General features: G+C 35.0%; 1 pseudogene; it reads left to right on the forward strand.

The window, feature by feature from the left end:
- Positions 1–12,767, forward strand: LOC144357545 (uncharacterized; annotated as a pseudogene).
- Positions 12,768–20,727: the final 7,960 nt, after the last annotated feature.

Raw genomic sequence — 20,727 nt, forward strand, 5'->3', positions numbered from 1 at the left:
ATGACTTCACTACTAGTGTTTCATCATAGAGGTAAAGTCTACATTGCTTTCTTATCAGACGAGACGCTCATCAATCTTGGTGAAATTTATCATTCAGCAAGTTCCGGTGGTTGGAATGTCTCACTATATGGTTATTGCGGTGGGCTTGAAATAGAAAGAATTTTTATTTCTCCAATGACAGAAGAATAATTTTCATGACAAAAATAGCAATAGCTGTGATGAAAGGTGGTAAAAAAGTTGGCAGTCTTCATCATGACATTAAAAAATTGCTGGCCCCAGTTATGGATTCGCAAGCTGCTACTAAATGTTTTATAAAGCCAAAACAAAGTGATTTCAACCACTCTCTCAGGTACGGGTTGCTACAATATTGCAACATTGGTTTTATTGTCGATGATGCTAAAGCCGAACCAGTGTGACACTTGCTTCGCTGCTCTGATCCATATATTGTAAGATTTGCTTGAATTGTTTCTAAGGAAGCACAAACCAAACGGCTGGCCCTTTTCAGGGCCACAACATATTTTAAAAAGAAAACTGCCGTTTCTGCTTTAATATACCTTTTTGTAGACTTGCTGACTAATATGATTGAGATAAAAAAATCTTTAAAAATGAATGTAAATTATGTAAACAGTGGCGAACGTGCTGCTCTGAATGCAGAACACGAAATTACCTGTTTTGCTGTCACAGCTATGTTGCGTTCACCCGTCAACCCTCATTTCATGCAATTGACAATTATTTTTCACGAATTGTTATCAGAATCACAACAGACTACAAGGAAGTCAACTCTTAATACAATGATAACAAATACTCCAGGACATGACCTCAATTTCTTTATTACCAAAAGTGGGGTTCGGGCATTTGCCCGTGCATGGGCTCTTTCCTGGATTATTACCCGGTAATACTTCAATTTATTCATTTTGCCTCTTTATTAATAATTAACTAATTCACTTAATTTTGATGCAGACTCTATTGTTGTGCAAACCAGGCACCCCAGAACTTCTATTGACAATATCAATAGTATTCACCTTGCAAATGATTGCCTTTTTAGTCCCCGTTCGGACGCAGTCCGAAAACAGGGACTTATGTTTTGACCTCCGTGCGTGCGTGCGTGCGTGCGTACATACATGATATTATACATATGCACATCAATTTGTTTCACGATCTGATTCACGATGGCCGAATGGCGGCCATTTTTGTGCTAAAAATCAGCAAAATCAAGCATTTCTCGTCTGTTTACAGATGGATTTTGTTCAAACTATACATAAGACATTATAGGATTGATGCACATAATTTTGTTTTACGATCTGATTCAAGATGGCCGAATGGCGGCCATTTTTGTACTAAAAAATTCTTAAAAATTAAGCATTTCTCGGCTGTTTACAGATGGATTTTATTCAAACTTGGTATATACATTAGACATTATGGGACCTTGATGCAAATAATTTTGTTTTTCAGATGAGTTTCAAAATGGCCGACTGGCGGCCATTTTGTTTTAATGGATGTGGTTCTCGTGCCATATTTCTGACTTTCTTTCACTGATTATGTTCAAATTTTAAATATTCATTATACATCATGTCATAGATAAACAGATGTATTTGTTTGACGATCCTATTCAAAATGGCCAAATGGTGGCCATTTTTGTGCAAAAAAATCATCAAATATCAAGCATTTCTGGCATTTATGGATGGATTTCGTTCAAACTTGGTACATACATTAGACATTATTACGGGTTCCTGATGCATATCATTTTATTTTTCAGATTAGATTCAAAATGGCTGACTGGCGGCCATTTTGTTTTAATGATTGGGCTTCTAGAGCCATATCTCTTAAATGCTTTGACTGATTATATTCAAATTTTATATATTCGTTATACATCATGTTATATATATACATGTATTCAACATGGCTGATTTTGAATGCTGTTCCAGAGCAATATCTCTCAATATAGACAAGTACTTGTTTGACGATCAGATACAAATGTCAATCATTTTAATGTTAAAAAATCATATTCCTGACATGGTTATATTCCAGCTATATTACTATAAACAAAACTATATATCTTAAATTTGATAACTAACAGGGACTTTGCCATGCATGGCTTCTGTCTATTTGTAGTCCCACCTGTCAAGTGTGTTAGACACTTCCTTCATCAATGGTTGTCAAATGGTTGTCAAATGTCCAAGTGCTAAGTTTGAACCCACCAATACAGCAGGGGTGAAGAAACATTTAAAAACTCACCTGAATTTTAGTGTTAGGCCATAAGGTTGTTATAGATCAATTTATATGGAGCATTTTTGTACATGTAAACATGGAACTACAAACCCTGGGATGAACAACGTCTTTTGACCCTTTGATCTTATTTGCGTAGCCAATATTTGCTTACTACTTCAGATTTATCAGATAAATTATGTTTACAAGTGATTAACATGGATTAGTCGCCTACGGACTGCCTCGTGCAACTTCGGATCGCTTCGGGATGATGATCTATTAGACCCTTTGCACAATCTCACCTGAAGTATATATGCGCATGCGCAGCAATATGCAAATCGCCAATTTGACCTAGGTACGAGTAGGAAGTATACTTGCAATTTCGAGGACGTGTGTTTTCTACGGAGTAAACGGTAAGTTTTTTATCTTGTACTGTCTTTGTTGTGACTCTGTTTTTTATGCAATCCAGCATTAATTAATCGAGCATGAACTATAGAATAGCTTGAATGCAACATTTGAGTCAGGACGGCAGTTAAAACTGTTGAATTTTAGCAATCATTTTCACCGACTCGTGTATTGAAAACAGCTAGCTACGGTCTAGCCCTTGTTTATGGCACAATCCGGCAGTCAGTGTCTGCAGTTGAGAAACGACAATGATCTCACAAAATAACAATGTCAATATTTTTAAGCATTTTTTTTCTGTTTTTGACCTCTTTTCATTTCGGACTTCGTTTCTTCGCCCATGCATGACGTTCTGATATTGCACAGTTCCGGTAACACAACAAATTCTTATATGGCATCTTTCTCTTTATGATCCGGTTGTAGGCGTACTCTCAGCTATTTTCTTCTTCTTTCTTAATAGTAGAGCGATAATGGTTTTCTGTGTTCCGGGCTGTAGCAGTCAAGCCAAACCACGCAAAGGGAAACCGTATGGAGACGATGTTTCGTTTTTCACCATAACAAGGAAGCCCCTTCCAGGTACAAGACATTCGTGCATGCAATATAGGAAGGGACGACAAATGGAGGCCTACAAAATATTCCCGTGTTTACAGCAAATATTTTATAAATGGAAGAAAGATTGATTTACCAGAATCGAAAAGTTATACACCAACACTTTCTCTTCCAAATAGATCACAACAGAAAAGAATTCATCGGCGAAAAATTATTTACAAGGGAAAGTTGGTGAGTTAAACTTTTGTGAACTTTGTCTAGCTTCCATTGCGATGCTTGAACCAGATGTTCTAAAGCATGTTTTAATTATTTGTTCACTTTTGAATTTTTAAGTGCAAAACACACAGGCAGGACTCCAGTAGGAGTACCTACACTTTATGCATTTTTTTTTAATTATGCTAATTTATTCATGACATAGCAGTTTCTGTGCTCATGAATATTCATTAATTTGTGGATCAATAAATTCTAAAAGGGGCGATATATTATTTTTGGGGGAAGAGTTAGAAAGGGGATTAGCAATCCTTAGGGGGTCAATACAAAAGAAGGGACCCATTTGGAGAGCAGCATTGATCATCGTTTCTGTTGTTGCACGTGATCTGCAGCTGTCAACTGTGTTCGTACTTCAACTGGCTTCCATGTGAGGTAGTTTCTTGTGTTCTGTTTTTTTTTTTTTTTACTTGAGTTCTTGATATACAGAAGTTGCTGTTAATGTTTTTTTTCTTTCATATCTTGTCGGAGTGTTCTGTCCGTGATTCGAACTTGCAATCTATGAGTTCCCAGCACACTGTCTTGTCCACTGTACCACGAGTGTCTTCACACAAATGATAGGATTTAAGTCCTACTTATAGGATCAATGTTTTCACTAGCATTCAAAAATCGTACTAACCTTACTGGATTCGAACCAGCGATCTCTCACATTGCCTACATTGTACATATCCACTGAACCATATGGGTAGTCATGCAAATTTTGTTTCATATTTAGCTTTATTGCAAATTAGTGTTTGTGAAAAAAGACTGGCAGGCATGGGAATTGAACCCGGGTCCTCCTTGGTGTAGACATTTCTCATTTGATTAATTCCCACAATTACAAGTTGTTAAATTGAGAGGATAAATGTGCAGACAAATATTTTAGACTTATTTTGGTGTAGACAGCTCTCGTTTAATTATTTTACACCATTACAAGTTGTTAAATTGAGAGAATAAATGTGCGGACAAATATTTAGACTTATTTTGGTGTAGACAGCTCTCGTTTAATTATTTTACACCATTACAAGTTGTTAAATTGACAGAATGAATGTATGGACAAATATTGACCATTATATTTGTGATGAGTAAATACCTGCTGTTTAATTAATTTCCACCTCTACAAGGTTGCTAAATTGAGAGAATAAATGTGTCGACAAATATTTGATACTTATTTAGGTGTAAGAACTCGTGTTTGACCAACTTCCACCATTGCAAGTTGTTAAAATAATGAAATAAATATACTGGTATCATTGGATATTTGATTTAATTGTGAAACTTTCTAACAAAGTGTTAACTGCTGGCTTCGAACCCTCAATCAACAATTCCGCAGACACAGTATAAATTCCACAACACCACAGAAGATATTCGTCTGTTGCCTGAATTGTTTTCGTATTATAGGGAACGCCATCGACACTTTAACAAAACTTACCTTGACTTGGGTCTTGTTTATCTCTTGTCACAATCTGGAAACTGTTGAACAAATTGCGTGTCGTCCAGTTTAAGACGCAAGTTATTTTATTATTTATTCATTCAGTTTTGTATGGTGGAGTTTTGTGGGATTTATTATTTTTTCGCGACATTCTTTGTTTACTTGTTTACGGTTTGAGAGATTTCAGTTTATTTGATTTACGTTTTTACGGTAGCTCTGAGCAGAACTCAAACCCACTGTCTTTTCAAGCTAATTTTGTTTTATTTTGATGGCACGCATGTGTATCACGCCACAACGTTGGTCGTCAAGTGGTGTTAATTTTCTTAACTACTCCAGTGTTCCGATGAGTTGAACGGAAAAGCCAAAACGATTGCTGGTTTCTGATTGCTTTGGTTCTGGCGAGTGTGTGGTGAGTGTGTATCTAGTGTGATTCAAACCCATGTCGTTTGTATTGGGCGTTTTTTTTTATTTCCCATGTTGGCTATGCCGTAATATGCAACCACTTCCCCGTTTTATTGTGATTTTGAGAGTGTTTAATGATGTCTTCCTCACCCGTCACGCCATGACCCAGTTTCAACCACACAGCCATTTTGCAACACAGTGTGTGACCCTCGGCGTCACCTGACTGACTATATGAGCGTTCTGTTCAACTGTTAAGCCAGGATTTATTACCGTTATCATCATTATATTGTCACGTGATTTGTTTTAGGCACCTTATGTGTAATGTCTTAAGTATCTTTATTGTAATTTGTATATACCAATTCGTATATACCGAGGAAACGCCGCTGATTGAAGGTCATTTATTTTGTGACGTCACCAATTCGTGTGTAGGTACGGCTTCTAGATTCGTGCCAACACACAAGTGTAATTTTGAAGTAAAAGTAACTTCATTTTTCATGTTGTTTTTTTGGAGACATTACTGCTTAAAATGTTGTGGATGCACCACTAAATAAATGTATTAGAAAGGTTCAATAAATAGTGTATTTTATATTATTTAATATATGTCAGATATGGACTATATATTTTGTGTAATTTCTGGATACATTATAGTAATGAGTGGGGCAAAGAACAACTGTGTATAAAGCTGTACAGTTAACAAATTCATTTCTACACTGGTATATCCTTCTTTACATCAAAACAAGACATGGAATGTCACAGTCCCCGTTATTTGATTATAAAGTTGTACAAGGAACATCTGCAAACAGGTGAATAAATATGTACTCTATGTGGGTACAACTCATCATAAAGTGATTTCCGATGATCTAGTTTTGTACTGACAACTAAAAACTTCCACTGACCCATGTTCAGAATCTCAGAGTACACAAGTGCAACAAAACTGTTTTTCAAACATGTATACTTGCTCAAGAAACTGCATTCATAAATCTGAGTGAACCTTGATGTACATGACTTCTTTGTTAATCAGGTCTTAGTATATTACCAAGACCTGGGTTTGTTTCAACATCACCACTGGACATCTGAATCATTCTCATGTTGTCAAATACAATTTGACACATTAACACAGTAAGGTTTATTATTTAAAATGTATTCATTGTACATAGAACAACATCTGTTAATGTTTTCAGAGCAAGTACATGTAATAATTAAGAAAACCAGTTGCGATAAAGGTTGGTCTGCTCATTCCCTTCAATGGAGAAGAAACAAATAATTGTTTGAAGTCTTTTTAGTGCAGTGATACTATTGCATTTCAATCATTATTAATGGGTATAAAATACTGTAAACCATTTAATTTTCACTTCTAGATATATTCAGGATTTTGTGAAATTTGTGTACAACATTTCAATAAAGTCCCTGACACTCCATGTTGTAGGAACCCAGAAAAAATTGCCTTGCGAAATTGAAGCAGTTCACAGCACCACTGTAAAAAAAAAATAGGTTAAAATAAGTATAGTCAAAGACATACACATGTGGGTTCATAAGACATATGTCCCAATCTGAGTGGTTCTAGGGATTAGTATCACCAGATTTTACTCTCCGTGATTCAATATCAGTCCTATGTATAACGCTGTGTTGATCAGGCGAACTAATTGACAATGGCTCTACAGGTATCGCTATGAAATCACAGTAGTTTTGTATTTTTCTAGCATTTCGACTATGGAAAAATATTTGTTTTTGAAAGTGGCCGAATTATTAGAAGAAAAACAGAAACTATTTTTTTAGTATGAATTCTAGTAACTGAAATGCAGGATTGAAAAAGAACAAGACAATACGCAGGATTGATAAACTTTCAGCGAACATTCCTGAAATTTCACATCATTGGTACCATGATTTTGGATACATTCAACGACCTAATACATAAAATCACATTTGTTATTGCTCAATCACTTGACCCTGTATGGCACAAGATTGCAAGCTTCTATCATAAAATTGGGTTATTTATTTGATGCAACGAAATTTTTTTTTTACAAATGTCTATTACAGGGCAACAGAAACAAAAACAATAAATGTGTAGGTAGGCATTGTAACAATTGCACAATTAATATTGGATGAAAACGTCATTACCGATATAAATCATAATCATAATTAAAAATAAGATCACATTTAATTTAGTCAGTTTTCATAATGAAATGCATAATAACATGTACTTATAAATTTGAATGAGGTTCAACAACCTTTTCATTTAGTGCCAGTTTATACACCATAAAACCTCTGGTTTAGGTGTCACACTCAGAGAAGAGTGAAAGGCCTTTGGTTCATAGGCATCGCGAAATGTTGGAATTGAATCCCCCCCCCCCAAAAAAAAAAATTCACATACTGTAACATGCATTATTTTTTTTATAATCTTGTTGATAACGAAAAGTAAAGTATGTTCTAAAAGAAGTTTCGAATAAATACAAACACGAATACATTGCTTAGTGGTTACCGGTAGTACCGGTAGCGAATGATCACGGTAGCACAATCTGGTCATTCTGTGTTTCGCAAGTGAATAACTTGCTTGTTTTCGAAGTATTGCAATTGTTGATTATTATTCAGTAATGATTATAATAACGCACAAAAATTTAATTCGTTGAATTTTTATAAATTTCATCGTAATCGAATGATTTCGGTCGAATAAAAATGCGCGAAGGATACGATATCTGCCATGTTCTCATTTACACGTGGCTCATTTAAATATGTTAATGACGGTTCAGTGACCTCGTGGTGAACGCAACGCGGTAGTAGATTTACCGATGTTCTGGCAAGATCTTTATGGTTTGATTTTGACGGGGAAAACGGCATGATTTTTTTTTAATCAAAATAACAGCTCATTGTCGAAACGAAGCTTACCCATTCGGGCTATTCACAATAGGTGTCAATGACTATGGTAAAATATAGATTAGACTCTTTTAGGTGCCAGGAGTTAATGAAATATCTAAAATATATTTAAAAAAAAACTAAAAAACAATGGCGAAAAAACGCCGGGCGAGTTCATGGTCCGTTGCAGACTACTCGACCGAACGTCCATACACGTGTTGCCACTACACATCAGCCATGTTGAATCGTACGAGATCGGCAAAATCTTCATTACAACTAACAGTTTAATGCTCACAACATAAAAATACGAATATAATCATATGCAACCTACTATTATATAATGAATAAGTTGATCGACACAGGGACATCCCCCCCCCCCCGAGTTGTGGATATTTCGGAAATCGCAACACAAGCAAAAGACCGGATTTACTTGAAACTATGTCCCCATGAATTAATCGTCCCTGTACAATAATTTGACAGGGTATACAATTTACAAACTAGTTTCGTAGATTGGAGACAATTGTTTGCTTTTTTGGCTTTTCACAAGAATATAAAACTGGCAATCATAATATTCACGTACGTACATCACGGAATGTACACCAATAGTACCCCAAAACACATTCAATTTTGTAGAAACTGGAGAACTTACCTTTGCAAACACGTCTCTTATGCCGCCTTCTTGAAGTTCTTGAAATCAAATAAGGTTACTAGTTCTTCTAGTAACTAGTGAATGAGACCACTGAGCCGAACAGAATACATGTATAAACAGTACTATAATAAATTGCACACAATGGAGAAATCGCGTGCTGTAGTGTTACTCACAGATCTAATCTACTGTAAAATATTTTATTTCAGCTGGAATATTATCATTCGCTGAAAAGACTTTTTCTGGCTGTTTTTTGTATTGAATTTATTTTCATTGATTTTTGACAAGTTTGACTGTAAAATATAGGAAAAAGGGAATATTCGCTGGATTTTATTTTAACTGAAACATTCCTTCAGCGAAAATAGCAAAAAAATGTTGCAAGCAAAAATAAAGTATTTTACAGTAATTAATTTATTCTGAGCATGCGCAGACGTTCTGTCAATGTCAAACGGGAGAGGTAATTTTTGATAAAAATCGTGAAAAAGACCCACTTGTGATTTTCAGATCTGGAAAAAAATACGTGCATACTCGGAATACACTTGTTCATCAACCTGCCAAGTTTCACTGATACCTGCTGTAGAATTTCTGAGAAAATGTTGGAGACGGGAAAACGGACAAAACCTGAATTATAAAGTCCCCTTTTCAGGCTGCGCCTGAACAGGGACTAATAAGCTGTTGTTGGTAATGCTAGCAGCTGAACCAAACCTGAACTTTCAGCAAGATGAACATGGTAATGAGGACTCTGCAAAAGCATTTTAATCTCAATACCTTTCCTAGTTTCATACCATGGTGTGTGGCTGTCTAAAATAGAGGCTTCAAAGTTAGATACAAGGTTGATCCTGATTGGCCGACCCAACCCCAACCTTAAACCCTCAGGAAGCGGGCATACATCTATCTGGATTTTTCAACCTACTGTAAAAGGGGTAATTATTTACTGGGTTTTGATTTTGCTTATTTCGCTGACTGCAAAATGCGCTAATCTAAAACCCACTGAATATTACTGAAATGCTAAATCAACGAAATTTAAACCCAGTAAAAATTGTTTACTTTACAGTATCATAATTGTGTATTAATTGTATCACCATGATAGTTTTAACTGATTATCAAGTTATCAGCAAAAATAGTTTAATTTTGAACAATTTTCTCCCTGCAGAGACGCAAGCTAGTAACATAATAAACATTCTTTGGTAATGAAAATTAATTTGTGTGACTTTATGATATTTTTGTAGGTGTCAGAGCCAGATTCCCCTGCACTCTGCACCAAATCTGAAGATGAATCAGTATCAATGAGCAGTTGTTCAGTTCTTTGAGAAGGTAGGTTTGTGATATTTGGGGTTTTTGTCAACCACCAATCGACTGTAAATTTTACCAATGTTTTTTTTGTCAAATGTGTACTTTTGTGCATCTTATTTTTTTCTGGACAGACAATTTTTTTTTCTGCTAGTAAAATTAAATTAATACTTTTCGTACTCAAATACCAAGACCATAGTTTATAACAAGGCAGATTTAGTTGGAACTATTTTACAACCCAACAACGTTTTGTTGATTGGATTATTTCCTCCTATTTTTAAAATCATTTTTAATGTCAATGAATTAAAACTAACCTTTTATAAACCTTTTATTTTTCAGACACCAACTCTCACTGAAGACACTGGGACACAGTATGATATCAGTGATATCTTAGACTCTACACCTCATCATTCAGTCATACAAAATGAACATGATTACAGTTTCCCATTACAGTGTTCAGAAATTGCATCTTTGGAGTTGCATTGTGCTAGTTTAGCAGATTTTTATAATATGAAAGTGAAAATATCGGAGCTTTTGGAAGAAGTGGAAAACTATCGAAAAAAAGAATTTTCACTTGAACGTATAAAAAGTGATGACAAGGCTGTACAGTTTTATACAGGTTTCCAAAACTACAATGCTTTGATAGCATTCCATGACTTTCTCAAAACTAAAGCTGAGAAGTTGCAATATTGGAGGAATTCGAGTAAGGTGGCAGAATCACAGAAGTATCAAACTATGAACAAAGGTAAATCAGGGCGTAAACGAAAAATGTCCACCTTGGAAGAGTTATTTATGGTCTTAGGTTGAAAGTAGGATTGTTTGTTGTGGACATTTCAGACAGGTTTGACATTAGTTCTAGCCAATTTTCTAGAATTTTCACAACTTTGATAAATTTTCTCAGCCATGAGCTGAAACTTTTATTTCCCTTTCCAACACAAGCTCAAATTAAGAAAGCTTTACCAGATGAGTTTGTGACAAAATTGTCACTATTTTGGATGTTATTTGTTATTGTCTAGTTATTTGTGTCTGTAGGTTATAGTATTGTAAAGTAACTTTATTGAATAAACTCATCATATAATAAACTTAATAGTGCTAAGTCTGTTGCTTAGTAACTAGTGTACAGGTGTACATGAATCAGGTCATAGTTTGATTTGCAGTGTGCTGGTATGCGAGTGTGTATTGGAAGTTAGTGGTATGCACTTACAGGTGGGTGTATGGAGGTTTACTAGAGTAGGATGGAGTGATGAATAGAACTACTTTTGTGATGCAAAGTAGGTGAGTGTGCTTGGTAATTCTGCAGTGTGATGTGGTTAGTTGTCCATCAGTTGTCCAGGAGTGAGCATCTCCTGCAATTCTACTCGTGGTGACTCGTAATTTTACTATCAACTGGCAAGGCGTTCAGGCTTTGAGTTGGTGGGAGTCAGTGGTGACTTTGCTGTATTCGGTCAGCCAAGTATATAGAGTAGAGGTCTGCCAAATTGGTTTTGCAGCTTGGGGATATTCCTGAGACTTGGAGATTCCACCCTTTGGTGAGGGAGATGGACAAGACGCCAGCACATAGAAACTGTAAGTTGAGATTTCAGTTTAATCATTTCCTAGTAGTTCATTCAACTATGCCGGGTACGGTAGCCCGATTAAATACATCCATATTACGTTTCTTTAGTTGTGTTTAAAACGGCGAGTATTATGCAATGTACTTGTCCCTTTTCCAGATGACCTGTGAGCGGTGAGCCGTCGTGACGCATGGAGCATGGAGCGCAGTCTGAGTGGAAGGCTGTGAAGTGGAATTCTGGATTGTGTGGAGTGAAGCAAGTGTCGAGCAAGTGCACGTTTGAACTTACCGGACATTAGGACAGTCTGAACTTGTTGTGTGACGTGTTCATGAGGTCTAACCGGTTGTATTACCAACTTGTAATGCTAGTTCTTAATTTACTGCTTGTATTTATAATGTGTATGCTTCACGCATTGTTGTAATTTTGATTAGCGTGTAGTCTAGTTTGTCTTATAATTGTATGCCGTTTTACGGATTGTGACATGTATTAATATAACTAGTAATATTTCCCTTAGCATCACCCCATTGTGTATAGAACTCACTACCAGCTTAATAAAGCGTATTAATTCTGAACCGCACACTGGCGTGATTTCTGTTTGTTATTTTATTGCATGTGCTGCCTGCTAGAAAAAATCTGACAGAGTTTATGCAGTTCCCTACAACCAGAGTTATTGACTGTACAGAGGTGTCTGTTGAGGTGCCTTCATCTTTACTGGCCCATAGTCAAACTTGATCTAATTACAAGCACCACAACACCTTTAAGTCACTTGTTGGTATCTCTCCAAACGGTGCTGTAACATTTATTTCTGATTTGTACGGAGGTCGGATATCGGACAAAGAAATAACATTAAAGTCAGGTTTATGTGATAAGCTGGATCCAGGTGACAATAATGGCCGACAGAGGGTTTGAAATTCAGAGTATTCTCCCAGTAGGTGTTGATCTGAATATACCACCATTTAAAGGTGACGGGGCACAACTCACTGCCAGTGAAGTGCAGGACACAATGGACATTGCATCAGTTCGCATAAATGTTGAAAGGGCAATTGGGAGAATTAAGAATTATCATATTTTATATGGAGTTATGCCACTATCTTTAGTAAAAGTTTCAAATCAGATATTTATTGTTTGTAGTTACCTGACAAACTTTCTGCCACCATTATTGGCACCAAAAAAATGGAAAACAATGAGCCAGTAATAAGTGGTCAGTGTAAATAGAAACCTTATTGTATTAGTTTTTGCTGCCAGTTTGTGTTTTGTTTTTGTTTTTTTGGGGGGGGGCTTATTATTTTCTGCCATTTTTTTACTTCATTGCACCTTGTCTAGATTAAATTCAATTTCTTTAGAGACTGGCCTGTAGAGTGTCTGATACTCAATAGTGCAGGATGGCACTGGATAATTCACATACACACAGAATCTAATCTAGTCAGCCATGATGGATTTTTAATAATCAAGCACGCCCTCTACTGGCCATGTATATTAATTACAGGTCAAAGGTCATATAGCGTAACGGGACACTACATGGCCATAGATGAGTAATTTTATAATACCTTAAGTCCAGATGCATTCATAGCCAACAAATAACCAATAAGAAAGGTTTTATTCTGTAGTTTGCTAAACAAAATAGCTACTTATCATCTGTGCAACACTATTTTTATTGATGTAAGAAAACTGAAAAATGTATAACAATCTGTTTTATATTTTATAGACACTAATAAATTATTGCAGAGGTTATAAATAATTGTATTACAATGAACTGTAAATAGTTTTTGAAATTAAATACATGTATAAATAATAGAATAAATAAAAAAAAGTGCTTTCTGTCATTCACCTGCAATGTGTCCCCAATTAAATACTGCACATGTTTCAAATACATGTAATTGTATTTTATGCATGAATTGTAAATAGTTTTAAAATTAAATACATGTGTAAATAAGTCATTATTTATCTCCTCTTTGTTGCCCTGTTCTCTGCAATTATGAATTTTGTCGCATTTCACAAAGCAGACTGGTTTCTCCCCAAGACTAGTCAAGAACTAGATACAGTTTTTGTCCATTTTAGACTTGACATTATAGTTCCATCCTCCATGAAGATATAGTTTTCTTCCCCTTTTGACTCAATGAGTGACGATTACTGGCAGAAATGCATTATGGTAAAAGTGGTTGATAGCAGGGAGGATGAGAGTATGCCATGCCTTGTCATTGAATCGGATACGCTGCACAAAAATATCACAATCGTTACCAAACCATACAACAAAATCAAACCATGGTAATCCTGACACATACATTTGCCCTTGTATTTGAATATAATAGTCATGTGTTTCTTTTATTAATTATTATTATTAATCCTTTATTTCAGGCCAAAAAAGTCCCATATTAAATACATAACAAACACGAACACTAATAAATACAACTTCTAAGATTAGTCCACAATTTGGATAAGAAAAAACTGTCAAGACTTGACACAAGTACGAATTAAAGCATTATCGCTCGTAAGTAGGCGCTGACTGAAGTTATATAATGCCTTGCGCAATTACCACTGGCGCTGCTAGCCCGTTTAAGGCTAAAGACCAACCTTATAGCGTTATTATAAGCCACTCGCACAGTATTCACAATATTTTAGCATCACTGAACCACTGCTGTCAACTTTTAAATACGAGTTCTTTTTCTCAGTGGCTTGCTTGACAGTCATACCTTGAAATGATGGTGGGCATTTTACTTCTAACCCGCCTTTGGTATTATTGGGCTCTGTAGAATCAAACACTATTCTGTCAAGACTGGCTCCGTAATCTGGGTTTTCTTTGCACAGTAGAAGCCCGACTTCATGAACCCCAACACTGTTATTGCCATCCTGTTTTTTATTTTCTACATATGCCATGACAGCATCCTCTTCATGTCTTTTGCCATATTCTATGGCATACGTTGAAAACTGTGGTCTGTATAAAACTGAGTCCAGTAGTTTGTCTGGTACTGATTGCCTCTTCAATAGGAAAAAATCAAATTTTAAAACTAAACTAAGAACCTACAAACTTTTTAAAACCAAAATTGAACAAGAAAACTACTTAACAATTATGAAAAACAATGAACTTCGCAAATCCTTAACAAAATTTAGACTTGGCAACCACTGTCTGAAAATTGAAACAGGCTGGCATATAGGTTTGGATTTTAAAGACAGAGTCTGCAATATGTGCGACAATGACCATGTTGAAGATGAACAACATTTTGTCATAAATTGTCCTCATTACAATGAAATGAGATTAAAACTTTACATTGTAGCTAATAAATGTATACCAAATTTTGACAAATTTAGTAATGAAAATAAATTCATATCATTACTAAGTAACGAGAAAATGTCAATTCCTTTAGCGCAATATTTAAAAAACTGTTTTAATACAAGACAGCAGCACCTACATAAATTAAGCCAGTAACATATTCCTTGTATACAAATTTATTTTTCAATCATTCTGATTCAGTCTAGCTATCAGTTAACTGCTCAGAATTCTATATCGCTCGCTCTCTGAAAACTTTATATTGCCACGTTACGTTAAAATCGCTATATCATTCCCCCAGGGCCGCAACCAACCAGGGCTGTATCGTCTAGAAATCATTTAAACGCTTTCAGCTGTTTATATCCTGCCTTACCCATTGAATTCACCGAATATTTTTCTGAAACTACGACCAGGTAATGGTAGAGCTGCAGAAATGTGAAGGCTGGAATAAGACGAAGATCTGTTGACCATGTTTTTCCTTCAGCTGAAGAAAGTATACCATCAACAGACCAAGCGCGATCATCTTGTTGACCGGCAGAAGTTGTCGGCGGCGAATCATGTTCTGTATCGTCTGCGTCTTTCGACGGCGGTTCGCTGGAAATTGCAGCAAACGTCCTAACAACCAGATCATTTTTGTTGCCTCCGACCTTGAGTCCATTTGATTTGAGTATTTCTTTGAGTTCTTTCACGGTTTTCTTCTTCAGTCGATCGATTTCCGTAATGTTGTTAATGTCTCGGGCACTGAATGGCTTGACTACTATAATAATATGAATTCAGATAACATGAACTTAAATACGTTTCATGATAGTGTTAAAAATGAATTATTAAGATTTGAAAACAGTGTACCACACAATGATATATTAGATACAGAAATTACGCAAAAAGACATTGTTAATGCATTGAAAATACAAAAAACTAAAAAAATTTAATTCATGAATCTTCAATATTTCTGGATATTTGGAATACCAGTATAATTACACATTTATATAAAAAAGGTGACAAACATGATCCCCAAAACTACAGAGGAATATATGTATCTAGTTGTATTGGTAAACTGTTTTGTAGCATAATCAATTCTCGTCTTAATAACTATATTGAAGAGAACAAACTAATCAATAATAACCAAGCTGGGTCTAGAAAGAACCATTGTACTATTGATCATATTTTTGTCTTAAAAACTCTAATTTCAAAACAATTATGTAAGAAAAAGAGACTTTTTGTAAGTTTTGTTGATTTTGCTAAAGCTTTTGATTCAATTTGAAGAATAGGACTTTTTTATAAACTACTTAAACATAATATAAATGGAAGGGTTTACCGTCTCATTAAAAATATGTACTCTAATACTAAAGCACATATAAAAATATCAAATTTAATTACCCAGAGTTTTGATGTTACAAAAGGGGTGAAACAAGGCTGTGTAATTAGTCCAACATTATTTAATATTTTCGTTAATGATTTTAAAGACCGCCTTGACAAAACAAACACAGAACCACCAACATTGAATAATACACCAGTAAATTCATTAATATATGCAGATGACATGGCTCTCATTTCCACTACATCAGATGGACTTCAACAAGCTTTGAATGAACTTGAACAATATTGCTCAAATTGGCAACTTAAAATAAACATATCTAAAACAGAAAATGTTATTTTCAATAAATGCTATGAACAAAATACTATGGGATAATAAAAATATTAAACTTTCTTTACATTTATTTAACGTTTTATAAAACCCATCCTTCTATATGGATCACAGGTATGGGGACAAAGTTTTATCAACAACAACAAATGGGAAAAAACACGATAGAAAAAATTCATTCGAAATTTTGTAAGCAAATCTTGCAGATTAACGGGACCTCATGTAATCTAGCAGCAAGAGCAGAATTGGGGCAATATCCTCTTTTACTTGACATCAAAAAACAAATAAGAAAATATTGGCTGCATATCGTAGAATTACCAGATGATAATCTAACTAAACAAGCATTCTATGAATAGAAAAAGTCATCTATATCAAATAGTTGGTTCATTAATCTTAAAACCATATTACAGGAAGCATCATTAGATTTTCTTCTGAAAAAAAAAATCCTCAAAACACAAACAGCAACAATTTGTAAAATTTTACAATCAAATTTACAAAGCAGGTATGTAAACAAGTGGAGAACTGCTATATCAAATGAAAATCCTAAACTCAGAACATATTCAAAATTTAAATCAAAGTATAATTTGGAGCCTTATTTACTTAATTTGAACGGTGAAAATAGAAAAATGTTCACTAAATTCAGGGTTAGCGATCATAGTTTAGCTATTGAAAAAGGCAGACATTCTATCCCTAAATTACCAATAAATAGCAAACTTTTACAATTTTGTAATAACTGCATTGAAGATGAGATCCATTTCCTTTTAGATTGTCAAAAATATGAACAGCAGAGATCTCAACTGTTACATAAAATTAAAGTCCCGGCTGACAATAACATTTCTTGTTTCACATATTTACTTTCACATCCAGATAAATTAGTTCAACAAGAGATATCAAACATTATTTTAGCTGCGACCAAAATTAGAGATTAGATTTCTTTAATATTTTTTTTTTTTTTTTTTTTTTTATACATATTCATTTATTTGTGAATTTTAAGTACATTCATTCCAGTTATTTTCAAAATATTATTTATTGTTGCAAACACCCTAACCTACTCTTTTACACGGGAACAATTCATTATCGTGTACCATAGTGAATGCGATGTAAACACAGTCGGCTATTTCACAATCAAGTGTACTATTTAGCAGCCACAAAGGGGTAAAATTCATCTTCAACATATCAGCTAATTAATAACACTTTTTCATAGCTACATACCTTGGGCATGCCATGCTAAAACTGCATTTTTCTTCATTTGCCATTAATTTTAAGGAACATACCATGCAAGGGGTACGGACACTACAATAGTAGGTTTGTATCATAAGTGACAATCCATAAGTGTTGCCTTGCATGAAGAAATTGGTAAATATTCACATATTTCTGTGGAGATGGATAATCTAACTCTAAAAAAACTACTACACATATGCCATACTCTACCTTGTTCAGTTTATTTGCAATATTCTGATGGTCACCGAGGAACAAAACTGTTTCTAAAAGTACAATTAACAGTCAAACACTGAATTTTATTATTCTACAAATTTTAGAAGCATTACTTTGCCACTTTAATCATAAGTAAAGTATTTGGATGGAAAATCTATAGTTTTACTGGTTTCATATTGCTTCAAACTGCTGTAAAATACATTCCATGATCATATGGCGACAGGGGTACGGACACTACACAAGAGTTCAACTCTCAAAAGTGAATGTTGTTGTTGTTATATCAACTTTTTCAAACAAAGCTGGCATGTCATAAGTATGAAAAATGATCAAAACACAATTTGTAACACAGGTTTATTGTCTGTAAATTACATATTGAATTTACACAAAGCAGCTTAACCAGTTTTACACAATTTGTTATGCCTTGACCTTAAACTCACCAGATGAATACTGGATGTAAATTTCCCACTATATTAGTACCAGTTTCTCTGCATGATATTTGAACAATTTTACCAATTAAATGTTGTTTAGATATCTTAAAAACTACATATGTGTACATATGTCAGCGGGAGTACGGACACTGCACAAGAGTTGTGTATATATATTTTAGTTGTAGAATTATTTTCCAGGCATAGCTAGCTTGTCATTATTATGCAAATTTAGCAAAGCAGCTGTATATAGCATTCTGGTATGTTGATTTAAACTAATAACAAAATCTACTTTACAAATTATATATCTATCTTTATAAATCAACTGACAAACAAATAATCATTTTTTTAACATTTCTGAGTTTAACATTAATAACATTTCAACTCTATGAAAGTAATTTAAATTGAAATTGTTCATTTGAAATGGTATGTTTTTGATTTTACATTTTCCTGTATCTTTTTAATATCGTTCTGGGAAAACCTAAACTGTTCCCTTGTGTTGGCCAGTTTATGTACACCAATGACACAGATAACATTTGTCACTGGTTCCCATGAGGAATCTTTTGCAGTAGGCCACATATACAAGTCACTACCAGTTTTCTTCATGTAACAGAGCTGAACTTCATCTTCCATTTGTTCATACTCACTCACCTGTTATAAAAGGAAAAATGTCAAGTTACACCAATTGCTGCATGTATATGTATGTTATCAAAATGGTGTTCTAACCCCTAATAACAATCTACCCAGTATGTATATCTGAAATTCAAGTAAAGATAGAAACAAACATAACCTCTGCCATGTAAATGTTGCATGACTTGTTTCTGCCATATCTTTACTGCCACAAAGTCACCAGGTGCAAATTGTAGTTTCTCACATGCGTTGCTTATAACATTACCCATTCCAGTGCCATCACCTCTAACAGTGCCATCACCTCTACTACTACTACCACCACCACTACCACTACTACTGATACTAACTACTTTAGTTTCATCACCAGTGCAGAAAAAAGCTATATATACTTGTGTCGCATACAACTTGTTTACCACTTCCGTGTGACTGAGAATCTTCTAGAACCATACTGTGTCTGGGTGGAATTTTTAGCTTGCAGAAGGTTGTCAGCCCAATCTTGTCTTCTGGGTACATTTTCCTGTACATATCATGTGCATCCTCCATTGTAATAGTCATGTTGTGTCTCTGCATCAATTTGGAGTCAACCTTTACTGTTGCTCTTTTGTCAGGAACTTCACGACTTCTCTAATGATGTCAGAAATTCGATCCTTTCTTTTCTTCCTACACTTTGGTTTCCACCACTGGTTATCTGGCAACTGTAGTTGTTTCCTCATTTTCAGCCTAATTCTCATTGCCTCATTCACCCTGTACTTGCCTTTCTTGGACACCACGGACCTCAGTACACCATATGTTGTCCCTTGTGCACTTGAAGCACCACCAGCTGGTTTCACTGCAGCCAATTGTGTTGATAGGGCTTCCAGCAAATTCTCACCCATCTGCAGATTTCTCTTTACATGCTGCGTTGTCAGTACCCTTTTTTCAAGCATTCTCCTTGAGGATGGAGATTGCACAAGTATCTCAAGTACTCTTGCCTTTCTTCTGGGTGTAGTTGGCAACACCTGTTTGGCTTTTTTACTGCACGTCTTTCAGTGGAAGATGAAGAAAATGGGCTGATGTTCTGATTTAGGCCATCTTTTTCTTGACTATTTTTATTTTTCAATTTTATTCTCATTCATCACGCCTTGATTCGAAGAGTCTCTTTCTGCTTATTTGTTTTCTCTAGTTTTGTCTTCATGCGTTGCACCTGCTTTGAACATCTTTTTTTCTTTCTAATTTCCCTTTCTTGTGCAGCATTAGCTCTACTATTTCCCACCTGGTCTAATCCTGTCTTGTATTTTCTCCCTTGCCTATATTTCTGCATTTCCTGTCTTTTCTTTTCTCTTGCCTCCTTAGCTATTCTTGGGTGTTCTTGTAGGTACTTTCTCCTATTTGCTCTACTTACTTTCTTTCGTTCACAGTCCTTTTGCTGAGCTGCAGCATACCGATCAGAATCCCTCCTCATATTTGATCTCTGTCGTCTTTTCTTGAGAGCGTTTTTGCTTACATGTGTCTCCTCAACATCACTGGCCTTTCTTTTTCTCACTCTATGTTGTGTTTCTTCCATCTTGAAAGCAGTTTATTTTACTGTAAAAGAACAAGAATGTTTGGACCTTTATTTTTCAAAAAACACCTGTAAGACCACTCCAAAATTAAGACCAAAAAAATTTGAAGTGAATTTATTTCCAATCCACAAATTTACTGGGAGGTACTGAAAATAAACAGCAGTCATAAACAATAACACTCTGTTTCAGATATTGCAGTCCTGGTATACATATTACAT

The sequence above is a fragment of the Saccoglossus kowalevskii genome, chromosome 12 (assembly GCF_978046115.1).
Source record: "Saccoglossus kowalevskii chromosome 12, keSacKowa6.1, whole genome shotgun sequence".
Taxonomy (NCBI): Eukaryota; Metazoa; Hemichordata; class Enteropneusta; family Harrimaniidae; genus Saccoglossus; species Saccoglossus kowalevskii.